This window comes from Syngnathus scovelli, unplaced genomic scaffold, assembly GCF_024217435.2.
Source record: "Syngnathus scovelli strain Florida unplaced genomic scaffold, RoL_Ssco_1.2 HiC_scaffold_27, whole genome shotgun sequence".
NCBI lineage: Eukaryota > Metazoa > Chordata > Actinopteri > Syngnathiformes > Syngnathidae > Syngnathus > Syngnathus scovelli.
Genome location: NW_026061362.1, coordinates 1,150,292 through 1,177,100, shown reverse-complemented (window position 1 = coordinate 1,177,100; position 26,809 = coordinate 1,150,292). Strand labels below are relative to the sequence as shown.

Here is a 26,809-nt window from a genome sequence, read left to right as displayed (position 1 = left end):
ACACAAACAAAGCGGGAAAAAACGAAGACGTGCGTGTTCCGCCCACGCTGGATTTATTTGCACCTTTGAAAAGACACCGTATTGCCGCAGATGTGGCAAAGAGTACTTTTGGGCATCTGAGACGGAAGGATGTCCAAAGCATCATGTCACCTGCTCTGGTCGGCATGGTGGTGGGACGTTGAGGTCAACCGCTTTGGGGTTACTTGAATCTTTGGTCGCAGGATGCCACACACTTGAAGACAGAAGCAGAAAAGCAGAGCTAAATGCAAAATGTACTCACCGGTGACTCCAATTTTTTCCCCCCCTGAAGAAATGGATGGACGGGTGGCCCCGGCTGGCCGGTGGGACTCTTGTTATTCTGACCCTTTTTAGTGCGCGTTTGGGGCAACAACCGTTTTTTGTGGCGCTCTCTTCTGGTTCAAGAGTGCCCTGCATGTGAATTTGCCTTTCCTGCCTTCTGATTGGATGAGCGCCGGTGTGACGCGGTGCCTCTGTCACCGTGGCGGGGGGTATACGTCGGCATCGGAGCGTCTGCCAACGTCTGAGACCGGCTGGCAGTTTATCGGAGGTGTCGAGTGCGGTGCCGCTGGAGCTCACTCACCAGCTGGTGTTAGGGCCACAGAATGAAGGCCAAGGAGAAGAATAGAAAGAGAAACAGAAACTTCTCCTCCAATTGTTTGATTTGTCTCTTCTGAGCTTCGATGAATTCTTTCAGCTCTTTGTTCCTCTAGGACGGACAAATGGAAAGTGGCATTCAAAAGCCAGTAAGCGTGCAAGTAAGTGCCGGGCTGGCTTTGGGCCCTTACCTGTTGCGCGCTGTGCAGCAGATCCATTCTCTCTTGGAGGATGCAAGCGTCGCGCTCCCTCAACTCGCACATCAGGGCTCGCTTCCATTGGTCCACGGCACTCCTAAGCTCTTCTCTCTGATCCGCCGTCAGCACGTCATTCACGCCAGCGTGGCTGGCTTTTTCGCCGTCCGTGGCGGGGCAGTCCCGCTGCGGTAGCGCCTCGTACAACATGGCCTCCAGCTCCAGGATCCTCTGGGCCGCAATCCTCGTCCATCAGTGGTCCGGCGGGAGATTTGAGGGCGACTTACCTTATGAGCCTGGTCCATGGAACGCTTCCTGAAGTCCAACTCTTCATCCAGGTAGCCCTTCTGCTTACAGAACATATCCTAGCACAGCTCAAGGTCAGAATTGTTGGGGCACATTGCCGGAGTTCCCCTTGGCTGATGTCGCGTGTCTGTCTACCTTCTCACTTTCAATGTCCAACATCTACTGTTGAAGTGCTGACTTGGTCACTTTGATGTATTCTAACCACTGAGGAAAGGCTGCTGTCACATAAGCAGAATGCGAGAGCGTGCGTGGACGTGCGCGTTACCTTCTCGGCTAGGGTGAGAAGGGTCCTGGCGTGAATCATGACCACCTGCTCCTCGTTGGCGAGATTCTGCAAGAGCCCAAAGGCACAGCGTCAACTGTTAGGGTTTTCCAGGTTATCTTTATCGTAGGATTATGTTGGAATGTAAACTATAATGATTAAATCAATCTTGTCTTGCCCTCACAATGCAGAGTAAGATGAAGTGGTTGCTTCCTCTGCTTGATTGACCAGCTGCAGGGGAAGCAATCAAAGTTGTTCTGTTTCCCACAACAGTGTAAAACACCCCCTGCTCTGATCTTATCAGAGGCCGGGGGTACACCAAACCTGTCCACTCTCACCCCCACTCTGTTCCTCCTAATAAATATGCCCTTGCAGGAAGGAGACTTTTAGATTTCATTCCTGTAGCGAGTGATCTCTCCACCTGCAGGTGTCTAAAAGAACTTGCTTGTCTCCCGTGTGGTTCTTGCAAAATAAGTTGGAGTGAGCAAATCTCTAACGTTTTGGTGCCGAAACCCGGGATCCCTCATACCCATCATCTGGCTGACGGAGGACGACGCGCTGTACACCGTCGACGGGCCAGCGTCCATTAGCCGGACCTGGTAAAGAAAGACCTGGGAAGGAAATTCTTCGCTGGGCCAGCATCTTAGGTCTGCCTTCGTCTGACAGAGGTGGATTGACGGGACCCGGCAGTGCAACGAACCAGGGGACAAGTAAGTTAAAGGCCTGAAGTTGTGTGATTGTGTTGTTGTGAAACGCGTATAAAAAAAAAAAAAAAAAAAAAACACAGGTGCACGTGAGATTCGGCTTTGGTTTGTCCGAGCTATGAGATACGGCTTTGGTTTGTCCGAGCTATGAGATACGGCTTTGGTTTGTCCGAGCTATAAGATTCGGCTTTGGTTTGTCCGAGCTATGAGATTCGGCTTTGGATTGTCCGAGCTATGAGATTCGGCTTTGGTTTGTCCGAGCTATGAGATTCGGCTTTGGTTTGTCCGAGCTATGAGATACGGCTTTGGTTTGTCCGAGCCATGAGAAAAATACAAAGCGCTGGAGTTTGTGTAATTGAGAGTGTGACTGGTAGGATAAATTGACTAAATAGCAGTTCTAGCATTGATCCACGGCAATAATACAGGCTAGTAATTTGTTGAAAGGTCAATTTAAACCTGCATTGAGGATCCTCAAAGAAATAAATAAGTAATAATAGTAATAATAATAATAATAATAATATTTTTTGAGACAAAGAGATTGTAAAACCTAAAATTACTAGAATTAAGATGGGAAATAAAAACGGTAAATCTCTACCTCTTGACGGAGATGAGAAGTACATGGCGAGTAGATTTCTTAATTGTATGCAATATATGCCGAAGTGGAAGAAAAAGTATGGAGTAGAAAGGAAGTTGAGAAATCAAGTGGTAAAGAAATGCAACTTGCTTCTAGAAGATAAATAAATAAAATAAGAATGTGCTGTCCTCGTGTGCATGGGAGGGACCAGCTCATGATCGACCACAGGAAATGGCCAGCCTGTGACGAATCATTGGTGCTGGGAACTACCTTTTGCGTGCGAGAGCTCTGCATGTGTGTGTGTATATGTTAAAATGATGAACATTGGCTAAAGTTTTAAAGTTTTTCAGCGTCGCAGGACCCGCGAACGTCGCCAGACATCCAAGCCAGCTGCGTCGGACCCGCGATCGTCCCTGGCTCCGCTCCCTCTGCTGCGGCGCGTGATGGCTCTTGCCGCCGCGCACAGCCCCGCCTTCCGAATGTCGCCGATCACTGTACGGACTTTGTGAGTGGCCGCCGATCGCGGTACAGACTTCCCAAGGCGCCGCCCCAGTGCGGTTGTGTTTCCCCGAGTTTCCGCGGAGTGCGGTTCTGTTTCCCCAAGTCGCCGCCCGTGTGCTGTTGTGTTCCCCAAGTCGCCGCCCGAGCGCGGTTCTGTTCCCGAAGTCACCGCCAGAGTGCGGCTCTGTCCCCTAGGTCACCGCCAGAGTGCGGCTCTGTCCCCTAGGTCACCGCCAGAGTGCGGATCTGTCCCCGCAGTCACCGCCCGAGTGCGGATCTGTCCCCGCAGTCACCGCCCGAGTGCGGTTCTGTCCCCGCAGTCGCCGCCAGAGTGCGGATCTGTCCCCGCAGTCGCCGCCAGAGTGCGGATCTGTCCCCGCAGTCGCCGCCAGAGTGCGGATCTGTCCCCGCAGTCGCCGCCAGAGTGCGGATCTGTCCCCGCAGTCGCCGCCAGAGTGCGGATCTGTCCCCGCAGTCGCCGCCAGAGTGCGGATCTGTCCCCGCAGTCACCGCCAGAGTGCGGATCTGTCCCCGCAGTTGCCGCCAGAGTGCGGATCTGTCCCCGCAGTCGCCGCCAGAGTGCGGATCTGTTCCCCGAAGTCGCCGCCAGAGTGCGGTTCGGTTCCCCCAAGTCACCGCCCGAGTGCGGTTCGGTTCCCCAAGTCGCCGCCCGAGTGCGGTGCGGTTCGGTTCCCCAAGTCGCCGCCCGAGTGCGGTGCGGTTCGGTTCCCCAAGTCGCCGCCCGAGTGCGGTGCGGTTCGGTTCCCCAAGTCGCCGCCCGAGTGCGGCGCGGTTCGGTTCCCCAAGTCGCCGCCCGAGTGCGGCGCGGTTCGGTTCCCCATGTCGCCGCCCGAGTGCGGCGCGGTTCGGTTCCCCAAGTCGCCGCCCGAGTGCGGCGCGGTTCGGTTCCCCTAGTTTTTTTTTTTTTTGGGACGTCGGGAGACGTCCCTTGTGGGGGGGGTTCTGTCACGTCTCGCCCCCAACTGCTCCACTATGTGTCTGTCTTGGTTTCTGTCTGTGTATTCGCCCCTCCCCTCCTGTGTGCCCATGATCAGTGTGATTGTTCCCACCTGCCTCTCGTTACCTGTCGTGTATAAAAGTCCTGTCTGCCCCTCTCTCCCTGTCGGATCATTGGTTTTGGTTTTGGTTGCTGTCGTTCGGTGTTGGCGTGCTGTCTTGGTGCCGTCGTGTCCTGCTGTCTTCTTGTTTCACGTCCCGGTCAGTCAAGTTATTGTTTAGGTCATGTCAGTTTACCGAGTCTGTATTTTGAGTTGCTTCGGTGGACCCTGGTCCGGGCTGCACTTGGTCGTCCTGCTCCATGCTCCACACCCGACCGTGACAGAATGATCCGACCATCACAGCGGCCAGCGCTTGGACCACCCTTCACCACCAGCTCCCGCTGCGACGCCCGATCCACATCCGAGCATGTTCCAGCGCCATGGGCTTGCAGCCGCCATCGGATCTTGCTCCAGCGACGCCGGGCTCACGGCCGCCATCGGAATTCCCCCCCGGCGCCATCAGCTCTGCGACCGTTGTCGGACTTCGCTGCCGCGACGCCGGACCCGCGGCCGCTATCGGAGTGCCCCCCCGGCGTCATCAGACTCACGGCCGCCATCGGGCTCCACCCCAGCGTCGCAGGACCCGCGAACGTCGCCAGACATCCAAGCCAGCTGCGTCGGACCCGCGATCGTCCCTGGCTCCGCTCCCTCTGCTGCGGCGCGTGATGGCTCTTGCCGCCGCGCACAGCCCCGCCTTCCGAATGTCGCCGATCACTGTACGGACTTTGTGAGTGGCCGCCGATCGCGGTACAGACTTCCCAAGGCGCCGCCCCAGTGCGGTTGTGTTTCCCCGAGTTTCCGCGGAGTGCGGTTCTGTTTCCCCAAGTCGCCGCCCGTGTGCTGTTGTGTTCCCCAAGTCGCCGCCCGAGCGCGGTTCTGTTCCCGAAGTCACCGCCAGAGTGCGGCTCTGTCCCCTAGGTCACCGCCAGAGTGCGGCTCTGTCCCCTAGGTCACCGCCAGAGTGCGGATCTGTCCCCGCAGTCACCGCCCGAGTGCGGATCTGTCCCCGCAGTCACCGCCCGAGTGCGGTTCTGTCCCCGCAGTCGCCGCCAGAGTGCGGATCTGTCCCCGCAGTCGCCGCCAGAGTGCGGATCTGTCCCCGCAGTCGCCGCCAGAGTGCGGATCTGTCCCCGCAGTCGCCGCCAGAGTGCGGATCTGTCCCCGCAGTCGCCGCCAGAGTGCGGATCTGTCCCCGCAGTCGCCGCCAGAGTGCGGATCTGTCCCCGCAGTTGCCGCCAGAGTGCGGATCTGTCCCCGCAGTCGCCGCCAGAGTGCGGATCTGTTCCCCGAAGTCGCCGCCAGAGTGCGGTTCGGTTCCCCCAAGTCACCGCCCGAGTGCGGTTCGGTTCCCCAAGTCGCCGCCCGAGTGCGGTGCGGTTCGGTTCCCCAAGTCGCCGCCCGAGTGCGGTGCGGTTCGGTTCCCCAAGTCGCCGCCCGAGTGCGGTGCGGTTCGGTTCCCCAAGTCGCCGCCCGAGTGCGGTGCGGTTCGGTTCCCCAAGTCGCCGCCCGAGTGGGGCGCGGTTCGGTTCCCCAAGTCGCCGCCCGAGTGCGGCGCGGTTCGGTTCCCCAAGTCGCCGCCCGAGTGCGGCGCGGTTCGGTTCCCCAAGTCGCCGCCCGAGTGCGGCGCGGTTCGGTTCCCCTAGTTTTTTTTTTTTTGGGACGTCGGGAGACGTCCCTTGTTGGGGGGGTTCTGTCACGTCTCGCCCCCAACTGCTCCACTATGTGTCTGTCTTGGTTTCTGTCTGTGTGCTCGCCCCTCCCCTCCTGTGTGCCCATGATCAGTGTGATTGTTCCCACCTGCCTCTCGTTACCTGTCGTGTATAAAAGTCCTGTCTGCCCCTCTCTCCCTGTCGGATCATTGGTTTTGGTTTTGGTTGCTGTCGTTCGGTGTTGGCGTGCTGTCTTGGTGCCGTCGTGTCCTGCTGTCTTCTTGTTTCACGTCCTGGTCAGTCAAGTTATTGTTTAGGTCATGTCAGTTTACCGAGTCTGTATTTTGAGTTGCTTCGGTGGACCCTGGTCCGGGCTGCACTTGGTCGTCCTGCTCCATGCTCCACACCCGACCGTGACATATTTTCCTCTTTCAATTTGATGATACACTAGACATGAATACCTGTTTAGATTTGAAATCTTATCCATTAGGCCAGATAGCCATACAGGAAATTCTGACAAGTGATAGCAGTGCAATGATTTTTGAGCATATACAGTAAATCTACAGCCTAGATTCAAGTGGAGTTAACTGACTGGATCAGAAGATTAAGGGGTTCAAGTCCCTTCGTTGTCAATTTAATGAATGTCAAGAGGAAAGTAGCCTAGTGGATAATGTGTCTAACATTAAATAATAGTTTTTATTTTGTTTCTGCATTACCCAATACATCTCCTTCACATTGTGACACATTCTCCCATTATCTGTCTGTGTTAGGTAGAGAAAAAGATTTTAAAGGAAAGGTACCGTAATTTCTGGACTATAAGCCGCGACTTTTTCCAAAATTTTGAACCCTGCGGCTTATAGTCAGGTGCGGCTTATATAAGATTTTTTTCGTGATTTTTGTGATGACTTGATCACTTTTATGCACTCGTAAAAACGCTGTGGACCACTGTTGTGCGGTATCTTGAAAAAAAAAAAACAATAACAAAAATACTATTTTGAAACACTACTATGGCTGCTGCTTATTCTGGCTGTGTTGCTTGTGACTATTATGAGCTTTAGTAGGAATGCACGCTAGGTGACCTGCGTCAAAGGGCTCCAAACCCTTTCTCTTAGAGATTACACAAAGCAGTGGCGCTGTTTGGACCATCTGCATTGTATTAAAACCCAATCAATTAGCATTTAAATTCAATTCTTCTGACATTTTGCTCACCAAAAACAAGTTGTAATGAATGTGAACTTTTAATGCATTTTATTCAGAAGGTTACTTTGAACCCTGAGGCTTAAATGGCGGCGAGGCGTATTTATGGATTTTTACGGCTTTCTGTGTACTGTCTTTCTTTGTAAAAAAACTCATGTGCACGTGCGGCTTATAGTCCGGTGCGGCTTATGTAAGAAAAAAACTAAAATATCCCTGAATTTTAGCTGGTGCGGCTTATAGTCCGGTGCGGCTTATAGTCCAGAAATTACGGTAAGTATTGTTGTGTTGTGTTTTGTTGTATTGTGTGTTGTCATTACCGTATTTTCTGGACTATAAGTCACGTTTCTTTTCATAGTTTGGGTGGGGGGGCGACTTATACTGAGGAGCAACTTATACGTGATTTTTTGTCACAAATTTTCAAAATAAAAAAAAAACGAAAAATGGATAAACGAACCGTGATGTAGCAAGGGATTACTGTAGTTTGAACTGCAAGTGACATCAGCGGCGCGGCGGTTGTTTACTTAAAGGACAAAGGATTCGATCACGGGATGACGAAGATGACGAAGGGCCCCATGTACTACCGGCATCTTTAGTGGCTTTGCTTGTAAGTGACACAGAGGACGGAGAGTTTTTTTTTCCCAATGATCATCACACACACATCTGGGTGTGGTGAGATTTGTCCTCTGCATTCAACCCATCCCCGTGTGATTTTGATCCATCCCCTGGGGGAGAGGGGAGCAGTGAGCAGCAGCGGTGCCGCGCTCGGGAATCATTTGGTGATCTAACACCCAATTCCACCCCTTAATGTTGAGTGCCAAGCAGGGAGGCAATTGGTCCCATTTTTATAGGTATGACCCGGCCGGGGTTTGAACCCACAACCTTCCAGTCTCAGGGCGGACACTCTACCACTAGTTTGAAGGATTTAATGATTTGGAGTGACACAGAAGGTTTGAAAAACTATTATATGTTTCACGCACACCCGGTCCTATTCTATGGAGCTCTCTTCGACCTCTGTGGCTGGAAGTGCCACCTCCAGGGATGGAAGTCCACGCTGCCACACGCCTGGAAGTCGATGCCGGTGCTTGGGGCTGTGTGGCGGTGAACTGTTTATGTTATTGTTATTTGATATATTTGTCATTTTCAAAACTTGTTCAGGAAAAAAAATATTATTCAGTGGTAATGTTGGACGTTTTCAATAAATACAAATTCATACAGTTTTAGGGTTCTCAGGTTAAAAAAGGCAATGCATGCACGGGGGCCCCCAGGGCTGCGTGCTTAGTCCATTGCTCTTCACCCTGCTGACGCATGACTGCACTGCGACCTACAGCGACAACCGCATAGTGAAGTTTGCTGACGACACGACTCTGGTGGGTCTCATCACGAAGGGCGACGAGACTCGGTACAGGTCGGAAGTTGACCTTCTGACCATGTGGTGCAGGGACAACAACCTCCTGCTGAACGTCAATAAGACCAAGGAAATCGTTGTTGACTTCCGGAAGGGTCACACAACACACCTGCCGCTGATCATCGACGGTGCTGTGGTGGAGTGGGTGAGCTGCACCAAGTTCCTGGGGGTGCACATCAGTGAGGACCTCTCCTGGTCCGCAAACACCTCGTCACTGGCAAAGAAAGCTCAGCGCCGCCTGTACTTCCTGCGGAAGCTCAGGCGTGCATGTGCTCCTCAGGCAGTCCTGTCTACATTCTACCGTGGCACCATTGAGAGCGTCCTCACCAGTTGCATCGCTGTCTGGGGTGGTAACTGCACTGAACAGAACTTGAAGGCCCTGCAGCGCATAGTGAATACGGCTGGTAAGATTATTGGTGCTTCGCTCCCCTCCCTGAAGGACATTTACACCTCCCATCTCGCCCGCAAGGCAACCTCGATTGCCAGAGATGTGAGTCACCCGGCTCACTCTTTGTTTGACCTTCTGCCCTCTGGGAAGAGGTATAGGAGCCTGCGCTCCCGCACCACCAGACTCGCCAACAGCTTCTTTCTCCAGGCTGTTAGGGCCCTGAACTCGCTACCCCCTTCTGCGTAGCGTGCGGCACTGTTGCGCTATTTTCTGGAATGTCTGCTGTACGCACACTTGCTCCTTTTTTTGCTCCTCTTATTTATTTATTTGTTGTGTTATTTATTCATTATTTATTCAGCACGCTTTTGTTATACTTGTTTACTTGTTTGTCTGTTGTGGGCCATGTCTTGTCACCATGGGATAGGGGGGAACGAAATTTCGGTTTCTTTGTATGTCTTCGGCATGTGGACAAATTGACAATAAAGCTGACTTTGACTTTGACTTTGACTTAAACAGTTCTACGAATCCTGTTTCATCCACTGAGTGTGTATGTGTGCCACACGTTTTTAGCAATTAAGCCCGTGACTGAAAATGGCGTGTGCGGTAAAGACGTCGGCCCATGATCAAGAAGGTGGTTCACCCCATGTGAGGCTCAGCCATTGCACTACGGTTGTGCTGACCTCTGCAAATTCCCCTACTGTGTGAATCTTGACTGCATTATTTCTGGTAGTGGGGGACTGTGTTCGCGCTCTCCTCTGGTCTTTCTGATGAAAACAAAAATTAAGCGCAGTAGTATGCACATGGAGTTTAAGTCTGCGATGCTGTGACACACTGAACACTTTTGATTATGTAATTAACTGTACTCTGGAACTGTGTGTCAGGGTTCTCCAGATTATTCTTATCGTATGATTATGTTGGAATGCAGCCTGTAATAAATAACCTAGCTAGATTAGTTTTATGCTTATGTTGGAATGCAACCTGTGATAAATCACCTAGCGTGTCCCATCCTACACAAAGTCGTAAAACACCCCTTGCTATGTTTTGACTAGAGGTCAAGGGCTTTCTCTATTCAGTCCACTCTTACCCCCACCCTGTTTCTCTTAATAAAAATGCTCTTGCAGGAGGCGAGAGTCAGACCTCCATTCGAACATCGCTGTACGCACAGCGACGAATGGACTCTCCACCTGCAGGTGTCTAAAGGGACTTACTCGTCTCCCGTGTGGTTCTTGCAAAATAAGTTGGACTGAGCGAATCTCTAACACTGTGCATTTGCTCGTTAAACTGTATTCACCAAATTAGCAAATGCAAAATTCAAAGTCAAAGTCAAAGTCTCCTTTATTGTCAATTCCTCCGCATGTCAAGACACACAAAGAGATCGAAATTACGTTTCTCACTATCCCAGGGTGACAAGACAGAGTTCACAACGCACATACAAGTAAACAACACAGGAAAAATAACATAAGAAGTCAACATCAATGAACAATAAGCGTGATAGCACGCTAGCCGCTCCCGATGCACAGCAGAGTCCGGTAAGATGACAGTCAACCAGGCCACTGTGAACACGAGCACACAGCAGGCACGCACTGTCCGGTTCGTGGATCCTATCAGGCGAACGCAACCCATCTTGTCGTCCCGCGAACGAACGTACGCCAGGAGAATGGAAGGCACGGATGGGCGAGCTGGGTTGGCCGCAAGCCTGGCCCGACGTCTCCGCGCTGGCCCCTCTTCCGCTGCCTCGCAGACCCGCTGCCGACGCATCCCAACAATGCTCCAGGACGGAGCAGTCCGAGCTCAGGACGCAGTCCAACCGGGGGAGGAAGAGCAGGCCAGTCCGGCATCGCTCCATGACGAAGCAGTCCGAGCGCTAACACCAGCAGCAAATCTCTCCGCACCAAAGTCCAGAACGCCATAAAACCCACTTCCGCCGATGTTGAGCAGAACATGCCCGCCGCACTAGTAGCACGACGTATCACACGAGACGAATACACACAAAACTGCCAGACAAACACTCAGTAAACACTCACAAAACACCGAACGGGACAGAGAGTGGCCGCTGCGTGTGCACGCGCCGCCATCTTGAACGGTAGTCTCTTTTCATTTCAATATGTAATTACCACGTTCCTGACTCGTCATATGATATGAACGTATCAAAACCTTTTTGTCGGCTGTAGGTCTGTCTTTTTAAGAATGCGCCCTTGTTGTTCCTCATACATCACAAGTATGGATTTCTAGAAAACAACTTTTACTTTCTAAAGTAAAATGACAGAAATATTTTCTAATGTCAAATATCAAACGCCACCAACGCAGTGGAGGTGAATTACACTCCAAACCATGCCAGCAACGTCAAAAGCCTCAATTATTTGCGACACAAGGGAGACATAGAGCATTTCCGAAGTTTGAAAAATCATTTGAGAAATTACGATCGTATTTTGTTTCCCGATTTGTGTTGAATAAAGTTATGAAATTACAAATTTTCAAATAAAACACAGGGATGGGATCATTTCCCGTTCTCTCAGACCAAAAGTACACGTACCAAGACATACAACTGTTTTTACCATCAATAATCAAAATAGACGCCCAATATAATTGAAAGAACGAGCGCCATCAGTGTTCGATCAGATACCTACAATCCTGTGCGCCAACAATGTTTAAAGTAAGTGAGACATTAATGAACACAAAATACTCGTTTAAACATTCTATTTTGCTTGAGTCCTTGTAAGTATAGTAAATCCATCAACTTCTATTGTTTGTATTAGAAGGAATGGTTGCTGCAATTTGAGTGTGAGACCGCCTGTGAATTTAGTGAGACCAGCAGTGGGGTGGCCCGTTTTGACTCAGATTTTCAGATCACTCGTTTCTCTTCAGATCGAATAAATCTTTCGCCTTTTACTAAAGATTTCTGTGGAGAGGAACAATAAAGAGTATACCATTTCCGTGGAGAGGAACAATAAGAGTATATCTCAATTTGTTGATGCTCTGCGAAAGAATATCAATATTGCAACGGATAGCCGCCTATATCATACTCCGTGCAACAATCATACGTTCACATAATTTATACCGGCACGTGTGAACATGTTCACATAAACAGAGAAATTATGCCGAGTGCAGACAGACAATCACGTTTAAAACCTCGTTTATCATCCATCCATTTATCCATCCTATTCCGCTTATCCGGGTTGGGTCGAGGGGGAGACAGCTTTAGGAGGGACTCCCAGGCTTCCCTCTCCCCAGCCACTTCATCCAACTCAACCCGGGGAATCCCAAGGCGTTCCCAGGCCAGCCGAGAGACATAGTCTTTCCAACACGTCCTGGATCGCCCGCGAGGTCTCCTACCGGTGGGACATGTCCGGAACACTTCCAAAGGGAGGCGTCCAGGAGGCATCCTGATGAGATGCCTGAGCCACCTCATCTGGCTCCTCTCACCGTAGAAGAGCAGCGGCTCTACTCCGAGTCCCTCCCGGATGACCAAGCTTCTCAAGGGAGAGCCCGGACACCCTGCAGAGGAAACTCATTTCGGCCGCTTGTATTCTGGATCTCGTTCTTTCGGTCACGACCCAAAGCTCGTGACCATAGTTGAGGGTAGGAGCGTAGATCGACCGGTAAATTGAGAGCTTTGCCTTTTGTCTCAGCTCTCTCTTCACCACGACGGATTAGTACAGAGTTCGCATTACTGCCGACGCTGCACCAAACCGCCTGTAGATCTCGCGCTCCATCCTGCTCTCACTCGTGAACAAGACCCAAAGATACTTGAACTCCTCCACTTGGGGCAGGATCTCATCCCCGATCCGGAGAGGGCATCCCACCCTTTTCCGACCGAGGACCATGGCCTCGGATTTGGAGGTGCTGACCCTCATCCCGACCACTTCACACTCGGCTGCGAACCACCCCAGTGAGAGCTGGAGATCACGGCTTGAAGAAGCCAACAGCACCACGTCATCTGCAAAAAGCAGAGACGCAATGCTGAGGTCCCAGAACTGGACCCCCTCAACGCCTTGGCTGCGTGTAGAAATTCTGTCCATAACCATTATGAACAGAATCGGTGACAAAGGGCAGCCTTGGCAGAGTCCAGCCCTCACTGGGAAAGAATCTGACTTACTGCCAGAAATGCGGACCAAACTCTGGTATTGGTGATACAGGGACCAAACCGCCCTTATCAGTTGGCTCAGCACCCCGTACTCCCGAAGCACCCTCCACAAAACTTCCCGAAGGACACGATTGAACCCCTTCTCCAAGTCCACAAAACACATGTGGACAGGTTGGGCGAACTCCCATGCCCCCTCGAGGATCCTGCCCAGGGTGTAGAGCTGGTCCACTGTTCCATGGCCAGGACAAAAGCCACACTGCTCCTCCTTAATCCGAGGTTCGACCTCCCGACAGACCATCATCTCCAGCACCCCTGAATAGACCTTACCAGGGAGGCTGAGGAGTGTGATTCCCCTATAGTTGGAACACAACCTCCGGTCTCCCGTCTTAAAGAGGGGAACCACCACCCCAGTCTGCCAATCCAGAGGCACCGTCCCCGATGTCCACGCAATGCTGTAGAGGCGTGTCAGCCATGATAGTCCCACAACATCCAGAGCCTTTAAAAACTCTGGGCGGATCTCATCCACCCCCGGGGCCATGCCCCAGAGGACTTTTTTGATTACCTCAGTGAGTTCGACCCCAGAGATTGGAGAGTCCACCTCAGAGTCTCCAGGCCCTGTTTCCACAATGGAAGGCGTGTCGGTGGAATTGAGGAGGTCTTCAAAGTACTCTCCCCACCGACTCACGACGTCCCGTGTCGAGGTCAGCAGCACGTCATCTCCAGTGTAAACAGTGTTGACGGTGCACTGGTTCCCCCTCCTGAGACGCCGGATGGTGGACCAGAATTTCCTCGAAGCCATCCGGAAGTCATTCTCCATGGCCTCGCCAAACTCCTCCCACGCCCAGCTCGGGCTCCTTTTCAGTCAGAGAGGCGATATTCCATGTCCCAAGAGTCAGCTTCTGCAGCCAGGGATCGGTCCGCCAAGGTCCCTGCCTTTTTCCGCCGCCCATTTTGCACTGCACCCGACCCCTTTGGCCCCTCCGGCAGGTGGTGAGCCCATGGGAAGGGGGACCCATGTTTCCTTTTCGGGCTGTGCCCAGCCGGGCCCCGTGGGCGAAGGCCTGGCCACCAGACGCTCGCCTTCGAGCCCCACCTCCACGCCTGGCTCCAGATGTGGGGCCCGGTGACCCGCGTCCGGGCGAGGGAAAACAAAATCCATTTATGTTTTTCTTCATAAGGGGCTTGTGAGAGCCGTGCTTTGTCTGGCCCTTCACCTAGGATCCGTTTGCCATGGATGACCCTACCAGGGGCATGAAGCCCCAGACAAGATGGCTGCTAGGATCATTGGGGCGTGCAAACCCCTCCTCCACGGTAAAGTGATGACTAACGAAGGGGCTTCGTTTATCAATGCAGTTTAACTTCTGGTGGGACCCATTTGAATTGGCACATGCCAGTCTATTGTAATTTGGCAAAAAATATTGTTTTTAAATAAAAAACAATAACCAACCCTGTCAATTGCACAAGCACTCCTCTTTACTGTTCACAAGCACAATCACAAGTACAAGTCGTCTTCATCCATAAGCACATGAGTCTTTCCTTGTTAAAACACAGCAGCCCTACAAAAAATGTTCCATCAACTTTTAGTGTCTTAATAGACAATGATGGTATTTATTTAAATATTGAAACAAAATATCTACCTCCTTCAATGTTACACGTGAATGCACATACAGAGAGAAGTTTTATTCATTTTGATAAGGCTACATGAAGCAAAATATAAAGGTGAATACACACTGTTTTCGTGCACCATTTTAGCCCAATTCCATCATTTCCTTGTCTGTCTGTGCCTCCTTACCAGCAAATTTCTGGAAGTCCACATGGCGTCTTTGATGGCAGCAAAAGTGAGCCACTGCAAAGTCTTCTTGCTTGATTTTCAACGGGCTCACCCCATAGAGTACAAGGTTCAAGATTCAAGATTCAAGAGTTTTTTATTCGCCATGTTTGAGCGTGCCAAACAAGGAATTTGACTTCGGTAAATCACAGCCTCTGTTCAACATTTAGGTGACTAACAACAACATGTGAAAAATGAAAGATATTCTCAAACATCCCCTGATCTTAAACTGATCTTAAACTCCCAAGAGGGCAAGGAAAAACTCATAACTCCAGCTAGGGGAAATGAGAAACCTTGAGAAGAGACCACAGATGGGAGGGTCCCTCTTCGAGGATGACCAGGCTGCAATGGATGCAGAGAGGACACATAGTACAAACAGTGTAAACAAAAAAGGTGTGGAAAGCGGGATGTTATTGCACAGTAATGACTCTGAGACTCTAAGAGTGGTGTGAGTTCATCAGAGCGACAGCCTGGGGGAAGAAGCTGTCTCTGTGTCTGCTGGTTTTAGTGTACAGAGCTCTATAACGGCGTCCGGAGGGGAGTAGTTCAAACAGGCTGCAACCTGGGTGCGAAGGGTCTGTTGAGATGTTGATGTCTGCATTCAACACTTCCCTTGCCGGGAACTGCAGGTCGCCCACAGGTATACGGCAGCCATGAACTACCTGAGCAGGTGCCACACTGACTCCTGGGCGCCACAGCCAGGTCGGGGGCACGTTGAGAGCGCTGATATGCCCCGGGAGTGCATAACGGACCTGACTGGGAGGCCATCATGGGCCACCATCCACGACAGGTCCCAACAAGTTTGTTTCGAGAGGGCGGGGTGGTTGACGTTGTGCCAAACTGTTGTGGGCTCGCCGAATGCGGGTCCGAGCACTGGACAAACCACTTCCCGCTGTACGACAGAGATCATAGATCTGTGACTTGTTAAAATGTCACTATTTTCTTGCTCTAATTTAAAGTTCTTCAAAAACTTTTTGGTGAAGAAATAAGAAGGTGGCGCGTTAAAAGACACAGGAATTCATTGGTCGATGGGTATTAGCTTTAGTTTCCGGAGGTATGTGTCACGTCTCGCCCTGCTCCACTATGTGTCTGTCTTGGTTTCTGTCTGTGTGCTCGCCCCTCCCCTCCTGTGTGCCCATGATCAGTGTGATTGTTCCCACCTGCCTCTCGTTACCTGTCGTGTATAAAAGTCCTGTCTGCCCCTCTCTCCCTGTCGGATCATTGGTTTTGGTCATTGGTTTTGGTCATTGGTTTTGGTTCCTGTCGTTCGGTGTGTCGTCCTGTCTTGGTGCCGTCATGTCCTGCTGTCTTCTTGTTCCACGTCCCGGTCAGTCAGTCAAGTTATTGTTTAAGTCATGTCAGTTTACCGAGTCTGTATTTTGAGTTGCTTCAATAAACCCTGGTCCGAGCTGCACTTGGTCGTCCTGCTCCATGCTCCACCACCCGACCGTGACAGTATGAGCCCATCCAGAATCGTGTCATTGCTTGGCTTTTCGATGCATTTGGTGTAACGAGCGCGCTTCGCAGGTGCAGGGCAACATATCTGCTTCCGAGGAAGAGTTTTAAGTTCGGGACTCCTTCTCCTCTATTTTTTTTTCTTTTTCTTCATGGTGTCCCTCTTCAGTCCCTCTGACTTGGATTTCCAGGTGAAGTAAAAAATGGCTCGGTCCAATTCTAAAAGCAACTTACTTGCTGGGATGAAAACAGAACTGATTAGTAAAAGCAAGGGTAAAATCACCACTTTTATGGTTAAAATTCTCTCTTCTACGGTCAGCTCTCTTAATCCCCCAAACCCAAGAACAGATACTACACTTTATCTTAGCCAAAAGGCAGAGAAGCGATGGAGTATGCGAGTGAGGGACTCGCTTACAGGCTTCCCCGTCTACCCATTCTCACCAACGGTTTGTTAGAATAGGCCTCTTTGGCACATGTGATTAGCTAGGGAGCTTGAGCTATGCCATTATATCGCTGTAACACTTCTCTTGCTTTATTAGCTTTCTCTACTCTATGAAACCCTTTGCACATATGTAGAAGTCGCTCTCGGTTAAGATGACAAGGTCACACATTATCACACAGGCTAGGCAGTCGCCTCCTTGCAGGAAGGCGGCCAGAGTAGTATAAGAGCAGGAACCTTGGCGCTGGGAGAGGAACCTTCTTCTGCATCTCGCAGAAAGGGCTCCACAGCTGTGCATCAATCATTTTGGCATACATTAAATAGTTAAACTGTGAAGGCTTTCTCTTGGTAATTACTGTTAGCATATCGAGCATTAAAGATAAAGAACTGGGAACAAACCTAACAGGTTACAGTACGGAACAGAGTGCTGCTCTAATGGGCACTAAAAAATCGGCAAACTTGTCTGATGACTTATTTGTTCACTCTTCTTCATCCGCAGTAATGCATGTAGTAGTTCACGAGGCATATATGTGTCCCCTTTGACCAGTCTCTATCCAAATACACAGTGTAGATACCTATTAAAATGGTAGACCCGATGAACATGAAAGGCAAATGAGAATTTGCCAAGAACTTTCCAGGGTCATCATATGTACAACGGCTGCGCCAAAAGGAGTCAGGCCAGAAGAATACAGCGGAACTAACACAAGATTTGAACGCACGCCTTAGTAGAGACTGAGAGCCTAAATCCAGCGCTTCAGCGACACTACCTACCAACTGCAGTTTCAACATTGAATTTTGTTGACATTTCTAATAAAATGTGAAAGTGGATAAAAAGTTGGTTTCTCCACCAGCATCCAGGTTAGTGCTGCCCGACTGAGCTTTGTTCATAATGTAATGAGTGACAGTCAGAATCCAGTTACGAGTTGGAACCGAATGCTTGTTAGCCGATTAGAGGACTTGATGAATTGCTAGCACTGAGCAGCAGAGTGGCGCAGCGGGAGCGTGCTGGGCCCATAACCCAGAGGTGGATAGATCAAAACCATCCTCTGCTGTTTGTCTGGTTTGGACCTTCTTTCAAGTCATGCTTTTGAGAAAAAATGTCGTGCGCATTATCTTTTCCACACGTTGGTTGTGCTGCACCTGGAGGCAGGGCTCGAAGGCGAGCGTCTGGTGGCCGGGCCTTCGCCCATGGGGCCCGGCCGGGCACAACCCGAAAAGGAAACGTTGGTCCCCCTTCCCATGGGCTCACCACCTGTGCGAGGGGCCAAAGGGGTCGAGTGCAGTGTGAGCTGGGCGGTGGCCAAAGGCAGGGACCTTGGCGGTCTGATCCCCGGCTGCAGAAGCTAGCTCTTGGGACATGGAATATCACCTCTCTGGCTGGAAAGGAGCCCGAGCTGGTGTGCGAGGCAGAAAAATTCTGACTAGATATAGTCGGACTAGCCTCCACGCACAGTTTGGGTTCCGGTAGAAGCCCTCTCGAGAGGGGCTAGACTCTCTTCCACTCTGGAGTTGCCCACGGTGAGATGTGTCGAGCAGATGTGGTGGGTATACTTATTGCCCCCCCGGCTGGGCGTCTGCACATTGGGGTTCACCCCGGTGAACGAGAGGGTAGCTTCCCTCCGCCTTCAGGTGGGGGGACGGGTCCTGACTGTTGTTTGTGTCTATGCCCACCCTTCTTGGAGTCCCTGGAGGAAGTGCTGGAGAGCGCTCCTTCTGGGGACTCCATCGTTCTACTGGGTGACTTCAATGCTCACGTGGGCAATGGCACCAGGACTTTGTAGTTGTGTCATCAGATTTTCGGCCGCATGTTTTGGACACTCGGGAGAAAAGAGGGGCGGAGCTGTCAACTGATCACCACCTGTTGGTGGGTTGGCTCCGATGGTGGGGGAAGATGCTGGTCCGACCTGGAAGACCCAAACACTCTGTGAGGGTCTGCTGGGAACGTCTGGCAGAATCTCCTGTCAGGAAGAGCTTCAACTCCCACCTCCGGCAGAGCTTTTCCCACGTCCCGGGGGAGGCGGGGGTCATTGAATTTATATAACTCGACCTCTACGTTTTAAGCTTGATGAGCCAAAATATCAGATCTTGCTCTTGTTTCCTACCGTTTTAGCCTATTTGTTTTATCCAAATCTGTTCAATCTCTGATTATAATCTGTAGCCCTACGTATTTTTCAAATTTTTATTTATTTATTTATCAAATCTCCTCAGTTCTGTCAAACTCAGTGCACAATGAACCTCCCTTCCACTTTGAACCAAGCTTCACCAAATTTGGGAACGCCGTAGCAAGGAGTGCGATTTGGTTGTCGGACACTCCAAGTCCATATCTTTTTGCCGCACTTCACCCTCTCAAGTTGGTGTTCTTTTGTTGTTGCTTCAGAGCGACCCCATCCATCACTCTTGAATGAGTCCATTGTTCAAATGAGTCAATTTTCATCATTGTGAGTTCCTCCGCTTTTCACTGACTTTTCTCGTCCCCGAGGATGTTGTCTGTCCTCCGGAGTGTACTTGTCCTCCTCCAAGCACAACAGCAGTCTTTTCTTGTCCTTCGCCAAAGGTCAAAGGTGCTTCAGAGCCAGGCACCATTTTGTAGTTGTTCACGGCTGCAGGCGAAGTCTCGGATTGGGTTTCAGGGACTCTGACACTGAGAATGACAGGCTGGGACATCAAACTTGTAAGACTATTTCCAAATGTAGCTGCTTCCATCAATTTGCTGGTAACGTTTATTTACCAAACTTCAAATTCTCCTAATAACAGCGGTCTCGGTTTTATATCGTAAATCCTGCAACTCATCCTATTTTTGAGCTACATTTTATCTATAGTTCCAATTTAATCGGACAGTATGTTGTCTTCAGTATCATTATTGAAAATCAACTCATCGAGGTCTGCTTTCCACATCAAGCCCTGATCTGTATGTCTTGACCTCTCACATGTTATTGTCATGCTTGCTCAAAAATGTGACTTAGAGTATGGTGCTGTGAATTCTCAATCTCCCCAATGAAATTGGATCCCACCTCGTAGTTCTTATCGTTCTCATGTTCCTGTTAGCCTGCAATTGTCCAAATCAAAAATGTTTTCTTTTAACTGTCTTTCTTTTGAACCTCTAAATCTCTCGTGTTGCTAACCTATCTACACCAGAACAAAAAAATTACCACAATATAACACCAAATGTATTCGAAAATTCATTGTCATAACGTGTTGTATTATTACTATCTTCCACTATCTGTCCTACTCACTCCCCCCTTTTTGAGGCTTGGCAACGCCCATGCCTCACACCTTGACAATGTCAGGCAGGGGACAAGGCGAAGGACTCGGATGCAGAGTCGAATCTATCTTGGATTTATTCCAGCAAGCACTCAGAGCAAAAGTACAAAACAAAGCGCCTCTTGCGAGGGAAAACACGGGGCAAAAAGTACAAACAAAAGGCGTCGCACTGTGGCGAGTCAAAAGGCTAAAAGTACAAATCAAAACGCCTCTTCCGAGGGAAAACGTGTAGCAAAAAGTACCAACAAAAGGAGTCGCACTGGAACGAGACAAAAAGGCGCTGGAGACCCAGGCACAACCAAAAGCGTCGCTCGGCGGCGAGACAAAGAGGAGAGTTCTTTCAGAGAGTTCGGACATCAAGGAATCGCTGGTGGTCGGGACGAGGCAAGACACACTGGCACAAGACAAGGGGAAGACACGGACTAAATACACACAAACGGGCGGGGACACAGGTGATGACAATTAGTATCGATTACGCGGGTGCACACAATCGGGATCAGGGAAGACAAGACAACCAACACCGAGGAAGGAAACACGAACTGAAACGGAAGGAATGACAAAATAAAACCGGAAGTAAAGTTACGACAATTGACGAGACAAAAAACTGAAAAAATAAACGCGACCGCATGACAGAACCCCCCCCCCTAGGGCCGGATCCCAGACGGCCCAGGAGCCCCAGGGTGAGCCGCATAGAAGTCCTCAAAAAGTCCCGGGTCCAAAATATAACTAGGCGGCACCCATTGCCGCTCCTCCGGTCCATAACCCTCCCAGTCCACCAGGTACTGCCAGCCCCGGCCTCTTCTGCGCACATCCAATAGTTCTTTGACGGTGTAGGCCGTCCCACCGTCCACAGTCCGCGGAGGCGGAGGGGGCGCCGGATCCGGCACCAACGGGCTGTCCACCACCGGCTTGACCTTCCCAACGTGAAAGGTGGGGTGGACTGCAAGGGACCTGGGCAAGCGTAGACGCACCGCGGCCGGGTGCACGACCTTGGCGATGGGGAACGGACCCACGAAGCGAGGCGCCAGTTTCCTGGAGTCCCCCCGGTGGGGAAGATCCTTGGTGGATAGCCAGACACGTTGACCTCTCTGGTACACGGGCGCCGGACGTCTCCTCCGGTCAGCCATCCGCTTTACCCGGTCCCCCTGTCGGACCAGCGTGGCCCGAGCCGCCGACCAGACGCGATGACAGCGGCGTACCAAGGCGTGGGCCGAAGACACCGTCACCTCCGGCTCACTGTCAGGGAAGACAGGGGGCTGGTAGCCAAACACACACTTGAAGGGGGACATACCTGTAGCCGTGGTGGGCAGGGAGTTGTGGGCATACTCCACCCAGGAGAGGTTCTTGCTCCACGAGGAGGGGTTCTGGGAGACCAGGCAGCGGAGACTTGTCTCCAACTGTTGATTAATGCGTTCTGTCTGTCCGTTTGCCTCCGGGTGATAGCCTGACGTGAGACTCACGGTTGCCCCTATGAGCTTGCAAAACTCCCGCCAAAACCTGGATACGAATTGGGGCCCTCTATCGGAAACTATGTCTTTCGGGAACCCATGAACCCGGAATATGTGGTCCATCATCACGGTGGCCGTTCGTTTAGCGGACGGGAGCTTGGGCAAGGCGATAAAATGAGCCATCTTTGAAAATCTATCCACCACTGTGAGTATGGTGGTTCGCCCATGCGAGGTCGGAAGCCCGGTGACGAAGTCCATAGATATCTCCGCCCACGGGCGCGAAGGAATGGGTAGGGGATGCAGCAACCCCATGCGGGCGCCGTGGGCGTTCTTATTCCGGGCGCAGACGGGACAGGCGGCAACGTATTCCTTGACGTCTGCCCTCATGGAGGGCCACCAGAATCGCTGCTGGATTACGAACAGCGTTCGGCGCATGCCCGGATGGCAGGAGAGTCTGGAGGTGTGAGCCCAATGGATGACTTGGGATCGTAATTGAGCAGGGACAAATAGTCGGTTCTCAGGGCAACCACTAGGGGGTGGTTCGTTACCATTGGCCTGCTGTACCCGGCCTTCGATAGGCCAGGTCACGGCTCTAACCAGGCAATGAGAAGGCAGGATAGTCTCAGGCTTCTTAATTTCTGGGTCCGAGTTGAAAACACGGGAGAGGGCGTCAGGCTTGGTGTTCTTGGTTCCCGGTCTGTAGGACAAAGTGAAGTTAAAACGATTGAAAAAAAGTGACCAGCGGGCTTGGCGTGAATTCAGTCTCTTAGCTGACTTAATGTATTCTAAATTTTTATGGTCTGTCCAGACCAAAAAAGGCTGCTGTGCTCCCTCTAACCAATGTCTCCATTCTTCTAATGCCAGCTTGACTGCCAACAGTTCGCGATCCCCCACGTCATAATTCTGTTCGGCGGGCGCCAGCCGTCGAGACAGGAACGCGCACGGATGGAGCTTGTTGTCGCTCTTGGCCCTCTGCGAAAGGATGGCACCTACTCCTTGATTGGAGGCGTCCACCTCCACCACAAACTGCCGCGACGGATCAGGGAGCGTGAGGATGGGGGCGGTGCTGAAACGGTTCTTTAGCTCCTGGAAGGCCGCCTCCGCCTCTGCTGACCAGCGGAAGGGGACTTTAGGAGACGTGAGCGCGTGCAAGGGAGCCGCTGTGGCACTGAAGCCCTTAATGAATCGCCGATAAAAATTGGCAAAGCCCAGGAACTGTTGCACCTTCTTGCGTGAGTCAGGGGTAGGCCATTCCGTTACCGCGCTTACTTTCGCCGGGTCCATCTCTACTTTGCCCGGGGCTACGATGAAGCCGAGAAAAGAAACGGTGCTCTTGTGAAATTCACTTTTCTCGGCCTTTACGTATAGTTGGTGTTCCAGGAGTCGTTGCAACACCGTCTCGACGTGAACCCTATGGGTCTTCAGATCTGGGGAGTAAATCAAAATATCGTCCAAATATACGTACACAAACCGGTCCAAACAGTCTCTCAAAACATCGTTTATCATGGCCTGAAACACAGCGGGAGCATTGGTGAGGCCAAATGGCATGACGCGGTATTCAAAATGTCCTCGATGCGTGTTGAACCCTGTCTTCCATTCGTCCCCTTCCCGGATGCGCACCAGATGGTAGGCGTTGCGCAGATCTAACTTGGTGAACACCCGGGCTTGCTGTAATTGGTCGAACACGGTCGACATCAGTGGGAGCGGATACCGATTCTTGATGGTGATCTGATTGAGGGGACTATAATCAATGCAGGGACGTAGGGTGCCGTCCTTCTTGCCCACGAAAAAGAACCCCGCCCCCGCAGGCGACGACGACGGTCGAATCAGCCCTGCTTGCAAGGAGGAGTCTATATATTCATTCAAGGCTTGCTTCTCAGGTCCCGAGAGAGAATACAGCCTCCCCTTGGGTATCGTTGATCCCGGCAGCAGGTCAATGGCGCAATCATACGGACGGTGGGGGGGCAGAGAGGTAGCCTTGGCCTTGCTGAATACCTCGGCCCATTGGTGGTAACACGCAGGGACCCCGGTTAAGTCTGGGGTTGGCGCGTCTGGGGCAGAAGGCACCGGGCGCGGGTTAGACTTGATACAGGAATCATGACAGTCGGACCCCCATCCCGTTATTTCCCCTGATCCCCAGTCTATAGCGGGGTTGTGGCGTTGAAGCCATGGATACCCGAGAACGAGAGGGTTCATTGGGGAGGTCACGACATGTAGACGTATGTTCTCCTGGTGGGGGCCAATTGACAACGAGACTGGTTCGGTTATGTGAGTTATCTCAAAGAGTGCCTGTCCATTGAGTGCCTTAGCTTTCACGGGAGTGTTCAGTAGCTCAGTCTTTACCCCGCACCGGCGAGCAAATGCCCAGTCTATCAAGCTTTCGTCTGCCCCTGAGTCTATTAATACTTCGAGTTCTATTTCTTTTCCCAACTGGGTGATCCTGCCCTTGGGGAGCACTCGCCCCGGGGACCGAGCCGCCGAGAAGGCGCTTACCTTCAGGGTCCTCCTCACTGGACAGGAGACAAGGAGGTGTCCGAGCTCGCCGCAGTAGTAGCATCTTCCCTCTCGGCGCCGCCGTAACTTCTCCTCCTCTGTTAACTTGGCTCGGCCCAACTGCATCGGTTCTGGCTCCTGGCGCTGCCGATCCCCGTACAGCCTGGAGTGGTGAGCGTCTGGACCGGCTACTGGGACGAAGGCGGGAGCGTTGCTGCGTCGGTGCTTTCTCCACTCTTGCAGCCGGTTGTCCGTGCGGATAGCCAGAGCGATGAGGGCGTCGAGGTCGGTGGGAAGGTCTAAGGGGATTAGCTGATCCTGGATGGGTCCTGACAGACCCCGGAGGAAGATGTCATATAGTGCCGCCGCGTTCCACCCGCTCGCCGCGGCCAGCGTGCGGAACCGGATGGCGTAGTCTCCGACGGTGTCTTGTCCCTGGACTATTTGACAGAGTTGGCGAGCCTTGTCTCGGTCAGCGGAAATGGGATCGAACACCGTTCGCAGGGCCTGGATGAAAGCGGGGAGAGAGTGACAGGAGATGGAATCCCTGGCCCATTCCGCGGTGGCCCACGTGCGGGCCCTTCCCGTCAGGTAGGATACCATGTAGGCCACCTTGGAGCGCTCGGTGGGGAATTCTGCTGGGGAACTCTCAAAGTTCATCTCGCATTCTGTAATAAAAGCCCGGCTAAGGCCGGGTTCTCCGGAGTAGCGCTCTGGAGGAGCCAGTCTGGCACTGCCAGTCATGGGAACTCTTGCAAGGGAAGGAACGGGGGAAGCGACGGGTGTACTGGAGGTCGCTGCTGGTCCCGCGTTCAGGAGCGAGAGCACTTCCTGCATTTGCTGACCCAGCTTTGTTACTTGGGTGGCGACCGCTCCTCTGAAATTTTCTTGATTCCTAGCGAGTCCTCGGATCTCTTCTCCCAAGTCGCCCACCTCCCTCTGGTGCTGGGCGAGGAGTGAGGCATGGGAGCGCACTGCGGCGCACAGGTGCTCCGACTCTGCCGAGTCCATGTCTGGCCAGTGTGTACTGTCAGGCAGGGGACAAGGCGAAGGACTCGGATGCAGAGTCGAATCTATCTTGGATTTATTCCAGCAAGCACTCAGAGCAAAAGTACAAAACAAAGCGCCTCTTGCGAGGGAAAACACGGGGCAAAAAGTACAAACAAAAGGCGTCGCACTGTGGCGAGTCAAAAGGCTAAAAGTACAAATCAAAACGCCTCTTCCGAGGGAAAACGTGTAGCAAAAAGTACCAACAAAAGGAGTCGCACTGGAACGAGACAAAAAGGCGCTGGAGACCCAGGCACAACCAAAAGCGTCGCTCGGCGGCGAGACAAAGAGGAGAGTTCTTTCAGAGAGTTCGGACATCAAGGAATCGCTGGTGGTCGGGACGAGGCAAGACACACTGGCACAAGACAAGGGGAAGACACGGACTAAATACACACAAACGGGCGGGGACACAGGTGATGACAATTAGTATCGATTACGCGGGTGCACACAATCGGGATCAGGGAAGACAAGACAACCAACACCGAGGAAGGAAACACGAACTGAAACGGAAGGAATGACAAAATAAAACCGGAAGTAAAGTTACGACAATTGACGAGACAAAAAACTGAAAAAATAAACGCGACCGCATGACAGACAAACTTTTTGGGAGAATGCGTTCTTTACTACATACGATTCCATCATCATTTAAGTTGACTTTCTTTCCAAAACGCTTCTCAATTTCTCAGTTCACACATCTTCTGCATGTGTTACTGGTTCTCCAGTTTTTTTTCTTCTAGTTAATTATCAATCCAAAAGTTACGTGTTTCTTTCTAACATTCAACCTGCTCAAAATCATTCTTTCATCAAAGTCGCTCTACTAATTTTCCATAGTAGTCGCCAACGACTTCAACCATTCAACCTTTCATTCAGGCAATCATTCATCAATGCTCATCATATGTATCTCACACAGTCTCCAAAAAGGAGTCTTCCTATCACATTGGTCCCAATTCATCCAAGCTCACCACACAACATTCATATATCATTTTCAACTCAGGTTTCCTGGTAGAACAATCCACCAATTCAAAAAAACTTAACTAAAACAAACAATTGGCAAATTAATCTGAATTTTTTCTTTGTTTTTAAATTTGAAGAACTCAATCTCTCAGATTTAGCTTGCAATTAGAATTTTGCATAATCTTATAACACAACCAATCAATTATTCCTATTAAATGTAGCATTGCAAAATCTTAAATTCACAATTTAGCTTCTTCCAATTCCTGAAAGCATGTTCTGTCATTTTTTTTTTTTTTTTTTTTTTCTTCGAATTTCTCATGTGGGCTCGACACTTAACATGCACTAATGTGGTTTAGTTTCTGCTTGCAAACAGATTTCTCTCTTTTTCCTCTCATTTTTATCTTTCAAAATCATTTCTGTTCTGCGGTGCACAGTCCACAGTCTAGCAAAATTTTTTTTTTTTTTTTTTTTTTTTTTTTTTATACTAAAACTTTAGCCAATGTTCATCATTTTAACATACGCACACACATGCACAGCTCTCGCACGCAAAAGGTAGTTCCCAGCACCAATGATTCGTCACAGGCTGGCCATTTCCTGTGGTCGATCATGAGCTGGTCCCTCCCATGCACACGAGGACAGCACATTCTAATTTTATTTATTTATCTTCTAGAAGCAAGTTGCATTTCTTTACCACTTGAACTCTCAACTTCCTTTCTACTCCATACTTTCTCTTCCACTTCGGCATATATTGCATACAATTAAGAAATCTACTTGCCATGAACTTCTCGTTTTAAAGAAGAGCAGAGCAAGAGATTTACCGTTTTTATTTCCCATATTAATTCTAGTAGTTTTAGGTTATACAATCTCTTTGTCTCAAAAATATTATTATTATTATTATTACTATTATTACTTATTTATTTCTTTAACTATTGCTTTGAGGATCCTCA

General features: G+C 50.9%; 1 non-coding gene and 2 pseudogenes across 1 annotated transcript; 2 read left to right on the top strand and 1 right to left on the bottom strand.

Moving 5' to 3' along the window:
- Window positions 1-9,445: 9,445 nt before the first annotated feature.
- On the top strand, window positions 9,446-9,611 carry LOC125993229 (U1 spliceosomal RNA). The gene has a single exon (XR_007490072.1). It is a non-coding gene; the product is annotated as a U1 spliceosomal RNA (small nuclear RNA).
- A 2,089-nt stretch (window positions 9,612-11,700) lies between these two features.
- On the top strand, window positions 11,701-11,785 carry LOC125993242 (U5 spliceosomal RNA; annotated as a pseudogene).
- A 4,614-nt stretch (window positions 11,786-16,399) lies between these two features.
- LOC125993234 (U2 spliceosomal RNA) lies at window positions 16,400-16,607 on the bottom strand (annotated as a pseudogene).
- Window positions 16,608-26,809: the final 10,202 nt, after the last annotated feature.